Source organism: Panthera pardus, unplaced genomic scaffold (genome assembly GCF_024362965.1).
Source record: "Panthera pardus isolate Hobbes unplaced genomic scaffold, ASM2436296v1 HiC_scaffold_7, whole genome shotgun sequence".
Classification (NCBI taxonomy): Eukaryota; Metazoa; Chordata; class Mammalia; order Carnivora; family Felidae; genus Panthera; species Panthera pardus.
In genome coordinates, this window is record NW_026527002.1 from 69,559,379 (window position 1) to 69,576,521 (window position 17,143).

The window sequence follows — 17,143 nt, forward strand, 5'->3', positions numbered from 1 at the left end:
AAATGTGGGGTGTCTTCCGGGCCGAGGAGCTGACAGTCGGGTTCGCACATAGAACGACTGGTCCCCCACCTCTTCTACCTTCCCCAGCGGGAAATATTTCCCAGAGGAAATACGCCCCTCTGAGTGTTTCCTGATTGTGGGGCGTAGTTATGTGGTTCTATATAGAACGTGTAGAAAGTTCTATACAGAAAGTATAGAAGCTTTAGAGCGTGTTTAACCAATTTCCCGCCATTTGAATTAGTAACATTTTAATGGCCCTGCATGTATACTTCTGCACCCTGGTCCTCCTCCTCCTTCACACAGTTCTCATTTTTAGTGCCATGTTTTTCCTTTTGACAAATTTACTGGGCTTTGAGAAGGACTCAGAATTCCCCTAGGCACACCCGCAGGCACTGCCGTGTCCTCTGTGCACACTTCGGGGTTAGGGGGTTGCTTTTGGCGGATGGAGGTCAGTAATAACAGCTTAGGGCAGTGTGTGGTGGCAGAGATGCAGTGACCGGGGGTGTGGGGGCCAGGTTCAGGATGGGGTCTGGTGAATGAGCCCACAGTTTGCATGCTACATATTACAACTAATTATTTAAGCCGTCTTTAGTAAACCACGAAGCTGACATTATTCTTTATCATTAAATAACAGAATGATGCTAATGCTATCATGTATGAATTACTTAAGTCGCCTTACTCAGTATTAACTGACTAACATCAGATGTCAGAGGAACGAAGATGTTACACAACGCCAACCGTTTTCCATCGGGATTTTCTTCCTCCTGTTTTCCTGGGAGCTTGAGGATATGTTTGTACCATCCGTTCCTGCAGCTCCATAATCTGAAGTTTGACAATGTTTGCCAAATTTTCCTTAATTTTTGTTTTTTAAAGTTTATTTATTTATTTTGAGAGAGCGAGCACAAGTGGGGGAGGGAGGGAGAGAGAGTGAGACATAGAGAGAGAGAGAGAGAGAGAGAGAGAGAGAGAATCCCTCGCAGGCTCTGCGCTCAGCACAGAGCATGAAGCAGGGCTCGAACTCTCAAACCATGGGACTATGACCTGAGCGGAAACCAAGAGTCTGACGCTTAACCCGCTGGGCCACCCAGGCGCTCCTGCCAAATTTTACTTTATAATAGAAGGCCACAGGAGACAGCCATACTGGCTTGAATACCATCCCCTCCTCCCCCACCTTTATGTCTGCGGGGACCTCAGAATGTGGCTGTGTTTGGACACAGGGTCTTTGCAGATGTTGTTTAGTCCCATTGAGGTCATAGTGGATTAGGGGGCACCCTCAGTCCCATGAGTGCTGTGCTTGGAGGAGAGGAGAGAGCACCGAGGGAGATCCTCTGGAGAGACCCGGGGAGAGGCAGAGACCGGCGTGGGGGGGGGGGCTGCAAGCCAGGGAAGGCCCAACATGGTGGGGACCCTCCAGGGGTAAGGGCAAGGCAAAGAAGGATTCCTGAGACAGACACCCACACAGGGTCAGCCTCCTTGGGAGGAGAGAGGGTGGACAGGAGGAGGAGCCCACGCCCTCTCTGGAAGTGTAGATGCTTCCTTAGTAGACAGTGCTGAGTGTAGGGAGGTGAAGTACTCTGTGAAGCTGGTACCCTCATCGTGCCTGCTCCGGCCGAAGCAAGCCTCCTCTTCTGGCAGAGGCACCTCCTTCTCCCCCTCACCAGCTGTGGGGCCTTGAGAGAGCAACCTAAAGTCCCTGGACCTTGGCGGCGTCCTGACATGTAACGTGAACCTGCTTGGGTTGTGGCAAGGATTAAATGTGATACACGCAGAGCCCTGGTGCGTGGTTGGTGCCCTGGAACGTTAGCACTTTTCGTTTGCCAAAGATATAAGCAGGGTTGCTGCATGTGCCCCATTTCCTGTTAACCCTGTAACTGCCACGTCATATCCCCCGCTCCCCCCACCTCCATCCAGGAAGGGCTGGAAGCCTGCAGGGTGAGGCTGAATCCATTCCTGTCCTCTCAGACTGTCTTCGCATCCCCTTGTAGGCGGGGCGAGTAACTGTGCCCTGTCAATCCCTCCTCCCCCCCGCCCCACACAAGGAAGAAAAGACAGTAAGAGGAAGCAGAACTACGACAGGCATAGGAATGGTTATTGCTGGGGGCGCCTGGGTGGCGCAGTCGGTTAAGCGTCCGACTTCAGCCAGGTCACGATCTCGCGGTCCGTGAGTTCGAGCCCCGCGTCGGGCTCTGGGCTGATGGCTCGGAGCCTGGAGCCTGTTTCCGATTCTGTGTCTCCCTCTCTCTCTGCCCCTCCCCCGTTCATGCTCTGTCTCTCTCTGTCCCAAAAATAAATAAAAAACGTTGAAAAAAAAAATTTAAAAAGGAATGGTTATTGCTGGATGGGGGCTCAGCCAGAGCGCACCAGTAGGTGCGTGATGAAATCAGCAGGCCGCAGCAGATGACCCCCATCTACATTTTAGCCTAGTGTTAGCGCCCATAGCCTTCTGTTGATTGGATGCCCCCGGGAACATTCCCAGGGACGGCAGACCTCAGGATGAGTGAGGGGTTTACTCATGGGGACGGGGGCCGTGATATGAAAACTTGTATAATGAGATTGACGTTAGAGAGGAACAGGAACCCTCCCATCCCCGCCCCTGTAGTGCCACACCACCTCTGTGTTTGGTCATGCAGATCATTGGGGTGGAAGAGTTTTGGGGAAGCATTGGATTTTAGCTTCTGCCATCTGCACAACAATGCTTGTTTTGCAGTTCATGAAATTGGACCTCAGAGAGGTCATTGTGGTTCCATGGCCCTTTCCCGTAGCGGGGGAAGAATGTGCATTCTCCCTTGTCCCTGTGCCCTGGCTCATGAGTTCACGGGCTTGGGGGCAGGGCCAGGTAGATTTGGGTGAGCAGCGCTCGGGCTGCCTGCTGCGTCCCACTGAAGGTTTGCATTTGCCAGTCTTTTTGCAGGAGATGGCTGTGCGGGACTCCGGGTGCCCGGGGTCTCCACCTTCATCTGTCCCTTGGCAGGAGTCCGTGAGAATCAGGTGCGGTGTCTGACTGCCCCTCAGTGCAGGCAGGATGTCTGTCGTGCAGAGAAAACGATTGGGATGCAGCTCATTGGTGCTTTTGGACCTGTAACCAGGACCTGTTCTGGTATTCCGGTACCTGGAGAAGAATATCCACAAGTTGTAGTGTGAGATGCTGATTCAAAAGCAAAAAAAAAAAAGAAAACAAGCAAAACATCGGTATTTTTTATTGATTGTATTAAAAGTGTATGCTCATTGAAAAATAATCTCAACCACTACAGAATTTTAAAAGGAGGAAGTGACCTTTTCCTATAATGTCATCACCGTCCTTTGGCAGAGGACATTAATGGAAGGAGTCAGAAAACATGGGTTTGGAATCGTAGCTTGACCATTTCAGTTTCCAAAGGTCCCACGTGAGGGAAAAGTCCTGCCACCCCTGTGTGCCATCATGAGAATCTGGGGAGATACTTGATGAAGTTATGTCTGAGGCCGTCACTGGTGCTGGGTGGGTTCAGTTATATTCTTTGTCCTCATTGCCACCCCTGTGCTTCTGATCTTCTAGGAGCCCAGACCCAGGAGAGCAGGGTGTCCAGAAAACTCCTGTGTTCTCTGATCTGTTGCTGGCTGCACAGCCGAGCTGCTGTCCCGGCCCCAGCTCTGCTCTCTCTGCTTGCTGGTGTTGGCCAGCTCGGCTTTCCTGCCCAGGTTAGTCAAGGACACGGAGCAGCAGGCATCCAGCTGGGAGTGTCTGTGGTGTCCCAAGACCTGGGCCTGCCTCTGGCCTCGGGTGTGTCCTCCCAAGGGTTCTAGAGAAAGTCAGGCAAGTTCAGACGGAATACATGCTCCTCCTTGCAGACTCTCGAAATGCCGGTGACACACATCGTCTCCCTTTCATTCATTGACCTGCACTACCTGTGTCTATGCGGCACCGTGAATTAACCGAAGGAAGCACTTTCTCATCCTTAACTAATTTGGGAAATGGTTAGAAAGGAGACTGCTTTTAATTTCTGGAAGCATAGGGAATATGTTTGTCATTCCAGAGCATTCTTGGCTGCAGAGAAATGACGGTGGTTAATGTTCATGTATTGAGCTGCCGGAGGGTGGTGTGTATGTGTGTGTGTGGTAATATTAGCTAATATTTATTGAGTGCTTTCTGTGTGTGAGGGACCCGCCATGCATTTTGCATGGATTATCTCATTTTATCCTCCCAGTGGCCCTGTGAAGTAAGGACAGTTGTTAATTTCTGAGGAGGAAGGCAGACCTTCAAAATGCTAAATAAGCCTCCTGGGGGGCACAGTGAATAATGGAAGCAGAATGCAAACAAAGCCTGGGTCTCCAAAAACCACATTTCCCTTCCAGAATCTTCGTGCATCTCTCTGCTCCACTCTAGGAATCGGTGATTCATCATCGTCCACTTCTCTTTTGGAATCCTTGTGCCGTGTTTTTCCTTTTTAAAAACAATTTTTTTTCAATGTTTATGTATTTTTGAGAGACACAGAGAGACAGAGTGTGAGTAGGGAGGGGCAGAGAGAGAGGGAAACACAGAATCCAAAGCAGGCTCTGCGCTCTGAGCTGTCAGCACAGAGCCTGACGCGGGACTCGAACCCATGCACCGTGAGATCATGAACTGAGCCCAAGTCGGATGCCCAACTGACTGAGCCACCCAGGTGCCCCCCTGCTGTCTCTTCCCTAAAACAGTCTCCATCATTCTGGCCAGGCTCTGTAACTAGTGCAGGGAGTGAATATCCAGTGTGAACGTTAATTGAGCATTTGCTTGCTGCCGAGCATCTGCAGCGTTGGGTTCTGGGAGATTGAGAATTTAAGGATGAGATAGTTGCTTTCCAATGTCACTTGCACATTGTAATGGAGGAAGCTCAGGGCTACAGGGAGATGACAGCAGTTCAGCGTGGGGCCAGGGAGACAGAGAGGATAAGGCCTGCATACTTTCAGAGCGTCCCAGTTCTGCATGTTGGGTGGCTGGGCAGAGCGGATGGGCCAGAGGAGATGACAGGCTTGGAACTTGAAATCCATACGGTGTCTGTCACCATACTGTGGGAACACTGGGGGAGTGGCAACAGTGGATTCAGCTGTGAGTCACAAAGAGATGATGGGAAAACGGGGAAGGCTGCACAGAGGAGGGAAAGGGCTTTGCAGGATGAGTAGAAGTTCACCGAGAGGGCTGAACAGTTAGAGGCACAGCAGGAGCAGACACCCAGAAGAGGGTCGGCAGTGACGTGGCCAGCGTGGCCAGAGTGCAGAGGTGGTTATAGCTGAGGCTGCAAGTGTAAGAGCTTGGACCGTGGGGCTTTAGTCATGGTTCACCTTATTACCCCTGTGTTATGGGTGTTGTGGTTTCGTCACCTGTATGACGGGACGGGGCCGGTACCTGCCTGTTAGGGACATTGAGTGCACGCTGCCCCTGACCCGAGCCCTGTACTGTTAGCTGTCGGAATCACCTCTGGCCTGGTTTTGAGGCCGTTGACTAATCCCGCAGGTTTGAGACAGGGAGGTGATGTGATGAGACGTGTCGGGTGACCCTGTCCCTCCCGAAAGGAAGGTCTTCTGCTGGCATATGCCCGGGCGCTGCGGTGCTCTCGCTGTGTCTCTTCCGACGTGACCCTCTGGGTGCCTGTGGGCTTACAGGAGAGGGAGCAGGAACGCTGAGCTGTGTTGAGCCTGCCGAGTGCCCCGGGTGCTGGTGAACAGAGCACTGGGTTCCAGTCATGGTCACATCTTTCCGTCAGCTCGCCAAGAGACCGTGCAAAGCCCCACGTGGTCCCCTCCTCCACCATCCGAAGCCAGTTCTCCTCCACTGTTAGCACTGGTGGCAGCCAGGGGGTCCATTGAGGCTGGTGCTCCTTGGGGCCCGGCTGCAGATTTGCAAGAGGTGTGGCCAAGGGGGGCCAGTAATGAGAGCTCAGTACCCTGTGCCTTTTCTTTTCTCCTTTTCCGTTTCCTTCCTGTCCTCTAAAGCACCCTCCAGTTTCAGAATTCAGAGTGCATATATTCCTTTTCTAAGTTCCAGGTTCTGCTTGTTCTAGTTCGGGGGCTCCGGGCAAGCCGCCCTGGTGGACCCTAACTGCCGCCTGCAGGATACACCTCAGAACAACTTCCCAGGGGTGGGTGAGGACAGCCCCAGCCCCTGGGTGTCAGGAGCCCTGGAGGGGCGGGCCCAGAGGGGGTCGGGGAGGGCAGGTCACGGTCTCTAGCTCGCACTACTCACCTCAGGCTGCACGCTCACTCCCGGAACGGGGCTTCTCCCGAGACTCCTGCAGCACCCCTGCGTCAGCACCCCCTGCCGGACCTGTGGAGCAGACCCCAGCCCAGGCCTGCTGACCGGCATTGCCGTGCGTCCGTGTGTGCGTGGACCTTGGGGATCTGTACTGAACAGGCCCTCAGGCGATAGTTAGAGACACTCAGGTGCGAGGCCCCCTGGGCCAGAGAGGCCTTTTGTGTTCCTGGGTAGATAGGGATAATTCACACACACCCCCCGCCCCCACCAAACAGCAGTGTGTGTGTGTGTGTGTGTGTGTGTGTGTGTGTGTGTTGTGTGTGTGTGTGTGTGTGTGTGTGTGTGAGACATCACCATGAACATGAATGCTGGAACGCCACCCAGTTCCCACGGAGCTCTGGACACTTGAGGTCCCTGTCAGGCTTCTTTCCTGGACTACTGCTCTGACATGTTTTTGGTGAATTTTAATTTCTGCTGCTTCTTCATTGCACCTGTTTGCTTTCCTCCCCTCCCTCCCTGCTCCTGTCTTTCCCTAGATAGCCTCCGTGTTGCCCATATACTCCCTGCGGCTCCTGACCCCGTAATGCTGGTGACAGGGGACACGGTGGAGTTCGCCTTTTGATGGGGGAGGAGGGTGGCAAGAGTGCGAGCCCGGGCAGACTGACACCGCCTGGTGCATTCGGGGGATGGCACAGCAGCGGGGACTTTGCGTGCCCTGCACCCAGCCTGTTGGATTTCTGTTCTGTGGTCTCTTCCTCCCGCCCCACCCCCTCCACGTTGGGTTTTGCCCACGGCCCCAGGGACAAGGTAGATGGCCCGAGTTTACTTAGTGACATGTGCCTGTGTGGCTTGAAGTAAGACCGGTTTCTGTGAAAGTCAGAAGTGCATTCCAGAGTCACAGCGTGACCTCCCCGGAAGCCCAGCTAATCCAGGTTTTAAAGAGCAGTTGGAACAAAGGTGGTGATTATGGGATGTGGGGGCTGTGAGGTGTGGGAAAGGGCAGGTACGGCAGGGTCGCCTGGTGGGAAGCTCTGTGTTGAGGAATCGAGCTTATGGCCCCAGAATGTGACCCAGATGCTAAAAGGAGGCGGGGGGAGGGAGGGGGGACTTGTCGCAGGTGTGGACCCGCGGGACCGTGCGGCTGATGGTCCTGGGCTGCACTCCACCCCTTGTGAGCTGCGTGACATTGGGCAAGGGGCCTGCTCTCCCCACTTCTCCCCACTTCTGTAATTTTGGGATAGGAGCCCTGACCCTCTGGTTGTGATCATTAATGGGGATTAAATGGGAATTAGAAGGGATCTCTTCTGTGCTTGGCAATTAGTAAATGCTGTTTCTCATTTCTGCCTTATTTTGAGCATCGCCCCTTGCCCCTACCCTGAGCATCTTTTTCCTTCTCAATTTACATACCTCTCAGGGACCCTGTGAGCCCTCCACACAGACAGCCACAGTCCCGCGTGGGGCTCCCCGGTGGTCCAGGGCGCGTGGACAACAGTTCGTTGGGCTAGTCCTCGAATGGGTGGTTTCTCACTGGCCCATTTTCTTTAGTGAGATGTGAAGCTCTTTGCAGGCAGGCCCTGTGTGGGATCGTGGTCTCCTTCAAAGTTACTTTCTGGGAGAATATGCACGCTCTGGAACTTTTCTAATATGGTGAGCCTTCAAGGGCAGGTCCTGCTGTTCTGTGAACTGCCTGCTCCACTCATGGCTCAGTGGCTCGGGTCCAGGGCACCGTGCCCCCTTTGTTCATGAGGATCCGATGACATTTGGGTCTTTGTTGACCTTTCCCTGAGGGATTTTGTGGGCAAGGGCAAAAAAAGGAAGTGAGGGAAACACACACACACACACACACACACACACACACACACACACACACACACAAACTCACTCACTCACTCACTCACTCCCAGGCCCGAAGTTTTGTTATTTGTGGCAGGAGCACGTTCATGACTTTTCTCAGCTCATCTCAGTATCTGAATCACCTTCAAGCTGTAGAGGAGGTGGCTGGGAGCTGAGCAGGCAGAAGGCTTTCTTTTATTGAGGACCTGCTGGGTGAAAGGGCTTCAACAGGCCAACGGATTCACCCCTGGCTCTGCGAGGCAGGGCGCATTTCGTGGACGTGGCTGTGGGTTCAGGAGGTGAAGCTCTTGGTTTCACGGCCGCATAGTAGGTGTTGGGTCTGTTTGTCTATAGAGCTCTGGTCACCACTTGGTGTGGCCTCCCCTCCCCTGTAGGGTCTGTAGGACCTGCGTGCTCCTGGCTCTGCCCACGGGTTTCTCCGGGAGCACTCCTCCTCTCACCTGTGGGTGGGGAGAGGCAGTCGGGACTCATCTGGTTTTGGGGACACTACCTCCCCGTTCCCGTCATGGCGGCCCTGAGCCAGGCGGGGATGATGTGACACCTCCAGGCCACAGTCGGACGCTCCACCACTCTGGAGAGGCGTGTCCTGGGCAATGTGGGTCACTTCCCGCTGGAAAAATAGCGAGGACTGGCATTCCCTGACCAACCGGTCACTGGCGCGGGTCTTTCTGTTCAGAGTCTGGCTGTGGATGTTGTCAATGCCTGGGGAATCTCTGTGCGTTGACCTTTCCAACAACTAGCTCCTGCTTCCCCATCTCTGTCTTCTGGAACCTTCTTATCCTGTCACCTTGCCCCCAAGCTTTCCTACCACATAACCCTTCTGTGGCAGGACAGCCTAGTGGTCAAACAGAAAGGCTCTGGAGACAGACTGCGTGGGCTCATATCTGAGCCCCCTTTCTGCCTACCTGTCCTCATTGGAAAACGGGTTCACAAGGCACAGCATTGTTGACGTGACAAGACTTACTGCAGCCAGTGCCCTCGAACAAGCATTCAGGAGATGTGGTTCTCACCTGCTCTGCCAGGCCTCTGGTCATGCTGCCTTCTGCTGATGTGCCCCGTGCCCGCCGAGTTTAGAAGCTACTCCTCTCCCAGGCGCTGTGTGTCCAGCCCACCTTCATACTTGAGATTGCTTCTTATCCAGCACCCCGCAGGGTCCTTGCTGAGCAACCCTGGGCCAGTCACTGTATCTCTCTGGGCCTCATTTCTCAGCTGTTCAGTGAGGGAATTGGACCCGATTATTCCAAGGTTTCTTATGCTCTGATATGCAAGGGGCTCTCACATTCAGTATGCCCCAGCCTCTCTTTCTCTGCCCTGGCTCCTGCCACCCCACCATCACAACCTGGACACCACCCGTTGTGTTCAATTACGGACATGTACTGTCTCCATGTCTCTGGATCTCTTGGGATAGCCTGGAAGCTCCCTGAAGGCAGGGATCCTATCTTCCTTGACTGACATGATTTCCAGCATTATTGCAGCCAACACTTATTTTGTTTTAAATGTTTATTTATTTTTGAGAGAGACAGAGATAGAATGCGAGTGGGTTAGGGGCAGAGAGAGAGGTGGACACAGAATCCGAAGCAGGCTCCAGGCTCCGAGCTGTCAGCACAGAGCCCGACGTGAGGCTCGAACTCACAAGCTGTGAGATCATGACCTGAGCTGAAGTCGGAGGCTCAACCAACTGAGCCACCCAGGCGCCCCCTTATTTTTTTTTTCATGTTTTTATTTATTTTTTGAGAGAGAGAGAGAGCAAGAGACTGAACATAAGTGAGGGAGGGGCAGAGAGACAGGGAGACCCAGAATCCGAAGCAGGATCCAGGCTCCGAGCTGTCAGCACAGAGCCCATGTGGGGCTCAAACTCACGAAACACAAGATTATGACGTGAGCCGAAGTCCGACGCTTAACCGACTGAGCCACCCAGGTCTCCTTGCAGCCAACACTTATTAAGCACATGTTGAGTTCCCAAGTGCTGTGCGGGACTTCTGGAGCCTGGCCGAACCCGAATGCCAGTATTTTTAAGACTGGCTCTAATCAGTGTCTGTTAGAGCTGTGAGCGGGGCTCTGTTACAAATGCGTGACGGTACGTGGCCGTGGAAAGGCTCGTTCTGTGTGGGCTCCCTTGCCCCTCCTGTGTAAGCCCAGGGTGTCTGGCACAGGATCATCAGACTGTTACGAACATTAGTGAATGGGGCCGGGTTCGCTTTGCATCTCTCAAGCCTAACTGGTGAGAAGAGCAGCCACATACTGGTGCATCGGGCTGTTGAGGGTGAAGCTGATGCTCCGTGTGACTTGTGAACCCGCGGTGGGCAGCTGTGTGTGCTGAGTACCTTATATACAGTCTCTCATCCACGTATGAACCCCAGAGGACACGCATTTCGATTCTTTATTTTTATTAGACAAGGAAACACTTAAAAGTTTTTTTAATGTTTATTTATTTTTGAGAGAGAGAGAGAGGGAGATACAGAATGCAAGCCAGGGAGGGGCAGAGAGAGAGGGAGAAAGAATCTGAAGCAGGCTGCAGGCTCTGAGCTGTCAGCACAGAGCCCAAAACGGGGCTTGAACCCACCAACCGTGAGATCATGACCTGAGCCGAAGTCGGATGTGTAACCGACTGAGCCACCCAGGTGCCCCGACAAGGAAACTTCTAAAGAACTTAAGGGGTGTGCCCACGGCTAGTGACTGAGCGCAGCATTGCGATTCATACCCCCAAAGCCCGCCTCATCGCCCCCATCCTCTGAGTGATGAATCCGGTGTGTGCAGGGGGGGAGCGTGTGCCGGAAGGCATGGGGATTCCAAAGCAGCCCATCTGCGTCTTCCCGGCACACGGGGAGGAGAAACTGAAATGAAGCAAAAACAGAGACTGTCAGCGAGAGGACGGCGGCTGCTTTCCCAGGGAACAAATCTCCTTGATTTATCTCTCCAGGTTGGACAGGCCCCAGCTCTCGGGGATCACAGAGACATAATGTGAACACGGCCAGAGAAATTGCCGCCTCTCCCTTGGTCAGTAAAAGAGAAAGGAGACACCTCTTCTGTGGCATCCGCGTTGAGGAAATCCTGCCTCCCGCGCCTGGGACAGATGCTGGGGCGCGCTCAGAGTGGGGGAGCCTTCCCGACCGGACCCTCCCAGCCGAGAACCCCTCTGTTACTGCTCTGGCCAGAGCCGTGCCCGAGGCTGGCTTCCAGAGGCGCCAGAGTCAACATCTGCTGACTCTTGCGTGACAGGACTACTCGCTGTTGCAGAGAGAAGAGAGAGGACAGAGAGAGAAAGCACACCCTCAGAGTCCGGGGGCCCAGCCACAGAAAGGGGACGCCACGTGGCCAGGCACACCATGGACACGTCCCCTGGCTCCCACCACGCTTCTCTCGCATGCGGGTGCCAGGGACCACTCGACCTGCGCACTTGATCTGTGCCCTGTACCCCCGCTCACCATTCTGAGCCAACCCAGGGCACCTGGACTCTTGCAGCTACCAGAGCATCCTCCCGTGGATTCCGTATTTAAGGGCTGCTGCTTATGAAGGTTCCCCCCCGCCCCCCCGGCCCCTCTGTTGTGTAGGAAATAGAGGCAGCCTGTTTCTACTTTTTCTTCAGAATGCCCACTGCAGGGGGCCAGCTGGTGGAACTAGGGAGGGTCAAGAAGGAAATGACACGTGTGGGCCGGGAGGCACAGGGGGAGACTCTGCCAAGAGAATGGGGCTGGGAGCTGTATTTTCTTGTGGGGCAATTCCAGGCCGGATTCTGAATTCTGTGTCACCAGGCCGGAAGACGGTTATTTGCCAAGTGCTCCCCTCGGTGCCCTCAGGGGCAGGGGCAGCTGGAAGCAGCGGGCCGTGAACGTGTGGAGGGGCAGGGAAGGCCGGCAGGTGCCGGGTCCCAGGCCTGGAGGGCCGTTCCCAAGCCGGAGGCCTGCCAACAGCGTACTTTCTCAGGAGACATTAAAGAAAAGTTAACCAACATTTTGTTGGGCCTTGACAGGCATTAGAAAGTCCATCTATCGTGATTCCCCGGGCGGCCTGGCCGGTGTTCGCACACCGCGCGTGGGTGTGCAGCCGGCACCTGGGTGAATGCAAGGCCACCCGCGTTTCTGGAGCCAGTCCTGACGCCTTCCGGTCACTAACTGTCCCTTCCCCCTCACCCAGGATCACCTTGTCCTGGCTTCTCACAGCATAGATTACTTTAACCTGCTTATGTGTTTAACATAAGTAACACCGTAAGGCTCTCCCCTGGTGTCTGGCTTCTTTCACTCAGACTTATGTTTGTGGCTCCTTCTCATCGCTCTGTAACAATGTAACAGTGTAGCATTCCTCTGTGCGCGTGTGTGCGCGCGCGCGCGCGCGTGTGTGTGTGTTTAATTTTTTTTTAATGTTTATTTATTTTTGAGAGCGAGTGAGCAAGAGAGACAGAGTGTGAGCAGGGGAGGGGCAGAGAGAGAGGGAGACACAGAATCTGAAGCAGCCTCCAGGCTCTGAGCTGTCAGCGCAGAGCCCGATGCGGGTCTCAGTCTTACGAACCATGAGATCATGACCTGAGCTGAATCCAAGAGATGGACATTTGATGGACTGAGCCACCCAGGCGCCCCAAGACATCTTTCAGTGACGGGTACTCATTTCTGTGAGTCTGTACATGGGTGTGGAACTGCTGGGTCACAGGGCACATACACGCTCAGGTTTAGTGGATAATGCCAAACGAGTTTCCCAGATCGTCTGTCCACCAGCTTGCATGAGAATTCCAGCGGCCCAGGAGAAACCAGTCCTGGGTATTGACCATCTTCTTTATTTTGGCCAATCAGTTACAGCAGAAGCAAATTCCTTGCAAAAAATCACATAGCGGAGCAAGCGGAAATGCTCCCCAAGAGGGAGACGTTACTGTTGGGTGACATGACAGGTCGCGCTGTGCAGTGCTCCATGTTCTTGCCGGTGAAGCCCGTGGCGGGGCTGGGCCGCTTCCTCCGGGAGGGTCCACTGCTTGGCTGCAGTGGCACCCAGCAGACCGTGTAATAATTCTTCCCCAGGTGACAGAGCTTTAATGTACCTGTCCCCAACCAAACACACGTGGCTTCAGCCTTGCCCGTGGGCCTCTGTAAATATTTAACAGACCGTGTCCCTCCCTCTGTCCCCTGTCATTGACAGGGGCTGGTACCACAAGTCATTGCCCCCTCCTGCTGGACCCACAGGACCCCGGCCCTGACATTGCAGTGCCCCGCCTGTCCTGGCTGGTTCCTGGGGCCGGAGCTGAGCCTGGGGAGACCCAGGACAGGCTGCGTTTGACTCACAGGAGGCCTCATCCATTTGCAGAATTAAAAAATGGCTAATTGAACACTTAATATGTGCCCAGCAACGTGCTAAGTACTTTATGGTGATTCTTTCTTTCTTTTTTTAAGTCTATTTATTTATTTTGAGAGAGAGAGAGAGGGAGAGAGAGAGGGAGGGAGAGAAGAAGTGCAGAGGGGCAGAGAGAGAGCAGGGGACAGAAGATCCGAAGGGGACTCTGTGCTGACAGCAGAGATGTGTAATTCACCCCCGTTTTACAGATGAGGAAACTAAGGGTTAAAACCATTTTCCCCAAGTGACATAGCTAGTAAGTTTATTAGTTTGACTTCAGACGTTAATGTTTTAACCACTATCCTGTATTTCTCTCTTAGAGTCTAATATTTAGATACTCATACTTCCTTTTGAGCCCATCTTTCTCTTGGGTCTAAAAGCTATGTCAGGTGGGTTTAAATGGGACAAGGGGAGCTCACCCTGTGACCCCTGGTCACTGAAGAATGCTTAAAAGAGAGGACGGATCCCTGTTGGCCTGGTTGCTGTGAATCATACAGAGTCCCCCCAAAGATGTTCATGCCGTCGTCCCTAGGACCTTACATGTCAAGACAGACTTTGTAGACACGATTCAAGTGCAGGGCCATGGGCTGGATGATTAGCTCGGGTCATCTGGATGGGCCCCGTGTAACCACAGGGCTCCTTGAAAGTGGAAGAGGGAGGCCAGAGGGTCAGTGAAGGGGGTATACTGGTGGGAGCAGCGTCAGAGAGATGCTATGTTGCTGTATTTGGAGATGGAAGAAGGGAGCCCTGAGCTGAGGCATCGGAGAGCCACCTCTGGAAGCTGGAGAAAGCCAAGGAGAAAGGTTTTTCTTAGAGCCTCCACAAGAAAGAGCCCTGCCAGCACCTTGGTTTTAGCTTGGTGACACCCGGGTCAGACTTTTGACCTCCAAAACCGTGAGATAACAAATTTGTGTTGTTTTATGCCACCAAGTGTTTGAACATTTGTGGCCGCAGGAACAAAACAGTTGCTGTTAATGACCGTTGCTGTGATGGTCACGCTCTTGGGCTTTGGTGCCAGATGCCTGATCTCAAATCTCTGTGGTATGATTTTCTAGCTGTGTGACCTCGGGCAAGTTGTTTAACCTGTCTGGGCCTCAGGTTTCTCATCTCTCGAACTGGATAAGAATAGCCTCTTACAGATAAAGTTGCCACCGGGGTTAAATGAGGGTCCTACGCGCGTGAAACGCCTGGTAGTAAGTTTGAGGTACAGTCACTGCAGGTAGGCGTCCTCACTCGTAACACAGAGCGGCGGATCCAGGCACACAATTGGGAGACAGACTCGCCTGATTCAGGCTCCACTCTTACTGGTTTGGAGCTGGGTAGTTGTGTGTGGCTCCGTTTCCTTATCTGGAAAATAGAGGCAGGAGTCCCAGAGCGGCCCGGGGTTGGGGAGGGTGTCGTATCAGATGGTGGGCCGGAACCTAGCGCGGTGAGGGATAGGCACTCCTGTAAAGGGCGTTTGCTCTTCTCTTTGGCTGGGTGGTGACCGCCCAGCCTGCAGCCCTGTGCGTCCATGGGTCCATTGGAATAATTTCAGTCCCTGTGCGGGGGAGGCAGGAGTATCCCCACAGAGCTAGAACAGTACTGGGTACCTAGCAGGTGTTCAGTAATTACTGCATACATGAATAACGAAAGGGAATGGCCCCGGGCCCTGCCCTGAAGAAGCTCACTGTGCAGGACGAGGCCTGGAGAGATGCCAGAGCTTTGTGGTTGTCTTTAAAAAGAAACCAAACAAAGAACTACTTCCTACCAGCTGACCCCAAACCCCCTCTGCTCACTGCCGGGACCTCTCAGCCCTGCAGGGGGGGAGCTCAGGACTGTATGCCAGGTCTGGCCCAACTAGTAACTCTCTAAGCTAGCCGCCTACCCCTTCTCGGATGTTTTCTCCTCATCTTTATAATAGATGTGCCCTCTGCCCTCTCAGGGTAGTTCTGGGGAGCCCCAAGCAGTAGAAGGTTCTGGATCTGAGAGGTCTTTGGTGCCTGTGTGTGGTGACCCTCCCCTGAGGCAGGCCCCGGGTCTCCTGCCTCCCCTCTGTTTGGGTGTCAGAGCTCCGGGGCGTTATTCTTGGTGAGTTCCCCTCTAAGTGTATTAGGGTCGAATACAAGGAAGAGTAACACGACTACTGCTCTGGGTCCATGATTCGAACAAGATTGATTTTTCTTCTTCTCATCCCCAGCCCTGATCTTTGGACCAGAAAGGAATTAAAAAGATGCCCCTCACGATGGCCGTGCCTGTCGGTTACATGGAGCTCCATTCAAGGATTTTCGGAGCCTTTTGGATTTACAGTGATATTCAGCTGCCTGGGGAATAAAGTTGGTGGAAGCTTTCTCTGGAGTTACGTACACCCGACGCCTGTCTGGATGCTACTGGCGGTTTTAAGGAAGGCCCTGGCTGAGTGCCTGGCGGATCCCTGCAGCCTGGATGCCCGTGGGAGACGGAGGACCGCGGCTTCCTGTGAGGGCTGACGACTCTGTCCTTCCCTCCTCACGGATGCCTGGTTGGGTCTCTGCCAGCCCCGCTGGGGGCTCCCTGTGACACGTAAGGCCTGTCTCCTCCTTGTGCACACGTCCTCTGCATGTTCTATCAGGTGTCCACCTGGGCTTTAGGTGACACTGGCCTGGCTGGTGGGAGAGGGGTCACCGTGATGGAGCCGGCCCTCAAGGGAGCTGGCGTTGAATGAGCTCACTCTGTGCGTCTGCCTGGGTGCTGGGTGCCTGGGGGAGACGGACGGAAATGGGAAGGAGCTTCCCAGGAGCCTCCACCGTTCCCCGTGCAGACGTCATCGCACCTGTGCCAGCCTCGGTTGATGTCCTGGTTCGTGTGCCCGTCTCCATTCACCAGACCACAAGGGCCTCGAAGGCGGAGGCTTCTTCCTTCTGAAGTGTGTTTTGAACACCTACCACGGTGCCTGGCATGTAGCGTCTCTGGCTGCAGAAAGGGCATTAGGGCGTTGAGAGTGAGTAGGGACGGAAGGCACGCCTCTGTGCTCAGCGTGAGAGACGCATTGTTGGATGCTTGTGGGGTGCCTGTGGAGCCAGGAAGCCTGGGTTTGAGTCTCTGACCCACCCCTGCTGTGTGCCTCGGGCCGAGTGGCCGCTGCCTGCCTCTCCCTTCTCTGTTCAGTGGCGGTGATGTGTGCCCTTGCTCTTGCCGGGGTCGTGTTGAGGATCACAAAATAGACGCTCGCGCTGACACCCAGCACGGGGCCCGGCACGCGGCAAAGGCTCAGCACATGGTAGGGTCACCGTTGGCTGGGGGAGGGCTCCTGCGGAGGGTCGGCCGTTGTTTGGGCCGCGAACCAGAGCCAGGTGGCCCGTGCTGGGCTTCACTCCGGGTACCGCGGTTTGGCACAGGCAGTTGGTCTAAGGTCGCTGTTGCCAGAGCCCGTGGGGAGGTCTGGTGGGCCAGGGAAGGGAGCCTCGCGTCCGTGTGAGGGAGGGAGTGCCGGGCTGGACATGGCATTGAAGGTCTGTGGGGGTTCTGCAGGAAACAGGCTGGCCCCCTGTGACATTGGTGACCCTGAGGGATGTGGCCTTAGCGTCAGGCCGCCCGCGGGAGAACAGCGACTCAAACAGCCAGTGCCCCGAGTGCAGGTCACCCGGGGCCACCTGGCACTTGGTTGCCAAGACCGCACTGAGGTGGGACCTGGGCTTTGATTTGGACGGGGTTCCCAGGGCCGCTCGTGCCCCATGGCACTTCTCAGCGAGGCTTTCCCTGACCTCCTAATGGATGGAAATAGTGTCCCTCTGGTTATCCACCCTGCTCTCA

The 17,143-nt window shown here is 54.4% G+C and overlaps 1 long non-coding RNA gene across 4 annotated transcripts in view; it reads left to right on the plus strand.

Annotated features, from left to right (window-relative positions):
• LOC128775342 (uncharacterized) overlaps window positions 1-17,143 on the plus strand; it is a 219,396-nt gene that overhangs the window by 52,200 nt on the left and 150,053 nt on the right. For all 4 annotated transcript variants that reach the window (XR_008420068.1, XR_008420070.1, XR_008420069.1 and 1 more), the window contains exon 2: window positions 15,552-15,913. This is a non-coding gene — a long non-coding RNA (uncharacterized LOC128775342). The remainder of the gene's footprint in view (window positions 1-15,551; window positions 15,914-17,143) is intronic.